The following is a 2,155-nucleotide window of genomic DNA, read 5'->3' as shown; positions in this document are numbered from 1 at the left end:
TGCTTGAGAGCTTTAACTCGAGTTCAATAAAATTTACAGAGTTAAGGTTTGCATGAGTGGATATCTGCTTCTAAGTAGATTTCTCTTGTATTATTACTGCTCTGCATTTTGTTTCTTTAAAACATTCATTTGATTGAAGAGATCATCCTTTATGCCATGTCTTTAGGGTTTGGGATTTTACTCAAAACTCCAAGCCGACATCTAAACTCCTAATCATTTCTACAAAGGCATCCCTCTTAGTGGTAGGGAGGTTTATGCTTCTCTTCATTATTACCAAGATAGGATGAAGTCAGGTTGTTCAAGGGTTGAAACAAAGGCAGGTAAGTTCAACTTGTCCTTATTTGGTTGAAGTTCAGTTAATATTTAGTTTCATTTAAATTATTAATTTTGGTCTGCAATTTCATTTTATATGATTAGTGTCGACCTACTCTTACAGTTGGATGAGAAGCATTGTAAAAATCTGAAATTATGGATGGAAATCCATTTGCTATGCCCTCTTCTATGTTTTATCATGTGCTAAGTTAAATCCTTTGTGTTCTGTGGATGAAGATGTTATTCCGTCTAATTGTTTTGTGAATATGGTAATAAAGGGCAGTGCTATTTAAATTTAAGTTGTTTGTTCGTGGCCATTTATGTATGGTGATTTCCTGGGTGCATTCTTTCTCGGTGGCTACTTTCTACGACAGTTTCTTCACAGCGGATTCCTATTTTGAGAGACCCATGCCTCAATACGCCATTATTTTATTAATATTGTCACTTCTAGTTTCCTAACCTATGACGTTTTTATTAAAATATTTTATATTGTCATTGGAAAAAAACGATATGACCACATAAGCTAAATTGATTAAAAGGGCACATCACAGTTTAGGTTGATCTTTTACTAATCTCTCAGGCTGTGGTTGCTTCGGTTTGAATCGTATTGCAGATAAGTTCATTTTCTAGAATACCAAATTTTCTGATGAAGTTGGGTTAGAAAATCATCAGGCCCAAGGGTTTTGTCTGTTCACAACAGACTTCAGCGATTGCCTTATTTAGGTTCACTGTTTTGCAAAGGTGTGATAGTGACAAGAATATGCAGACGGAGAAAATTCTTTGATTCCCATCTGTCAAATGCAAATTGTACTAGGAGCACTAAAAAAAATTAATATTCCTACTAACGTATCATTCGAGGTCATTCAAATGCCTGAACAGATATATTATGCAAAAACAACATTAAATGTGGCATCTACATTGATTTTAAAATGAGTATTCATTAATTTCACACAATACATTTTAATAATAGTTTTAAAACCGCACCTTCAATCTCGAAGAAATAACCCCTTCACAGCACCACATATTCAGCAGCAGCAGTTCGAATTCCTCTCCTCGTTATCATTAAACCAAAGCTTAGTGATCGGTACATCGCGATTCCTTGAAAAGAGAGGTCAAAGAGTAAGCTATCCCTACATGAGAATTTAGTGTTGCCATACTCATCACTAGCAATGCCCAAACGTTATACTAAAATAAAAACCAAGCCCATAAAATCATTTTACCTTACCATTATAGGATCCCACACTCACCATCTCCGCGCAACAAAAACCAGGTTCTGCTTCCCCAATCACAGTGATCTTCTTTTGCCTCACGTCTAAATAGAAATCCACCCCTGCAATCAAAATACATACTCATCATATAACATTGCCGAATAAATCCAATGTCAGGATTTGAAAGAAAAGAGGAAAAAGAAGTATACCCTCCAACGTTCCAACCGCCTTGAAGGCATTCGTGTTACTTATACTGTCCTCAATCGACTTTTCCAAATACCCGCGCCAACGGTAAACTGCGAGCATTCAAGATGGTATTTGAAAAAAAGCACGACGAAAATTGTGTTTCATGAAGAGCAATTTTACAGAATATATGGAACTATCAATTCTGAATAGCAATATTGGATGTTGTGTTCGCAGCACGAGATAACCGTTAACGCGGGCATTCGGAAAACGCACTTCTAAAAAAGCGCATCAATGGCATTTTTTCAAAAAGCATGTAATTCCTTATTTCAGGAAAACAGTAATTTTAAGGATAATTTATTTCAGGATAATTTAGACATAATATTTGAAGGATAATTTATTTCATATGTTAGTTCTATTTAAAAACATTATTTACCTTATTTAAAGCTAGT

The 2,155-nt window shown here is 35.1% G+C and overlaps 1 long non-coding RNA gene across 1 annotated transcript; it reads right to left on the bottom strand.

Annotated features, from left to right (window-relative positions):
• Positions 1–1,321: 1,321 nt before the first annotated feature.
• LOC149556296 (uncharacterized) lies at positions 1,322–1,903 on the bottom strand. The gene is made up of 3 exons (XR_016364534.1): positions 1,730–1,903; positions 1,538–1,642; positions 1,322–1,410 (listed from the first exon to the last, which is right to left on the bottom strand). It is a non-coding gene; the product is annotated as an uncharacterized LOC149556296 (long non-coding RNA).
• Positions 1,904–2,155: the final 252 nt, after the last annotated feature.

Source organism: Cupressus sempervirens, chromosome 5, assembly GCF_028749045.1.
Source record: "Cupressus sempervirens isolate cs-2001-9-10 chromosome 5, ASM2874904v1, whole genome shotgun sequence".
Lineage (NCBI taxonomy): Eukaryota > Viridiplantae > Streptophyta > Pinopsida > Cupressales > Cupressaceae > Cupressus > Cupressus sempervirens.
This window is presented reverse-complemented; position numbering and strand designations above follow the sequence as displayed.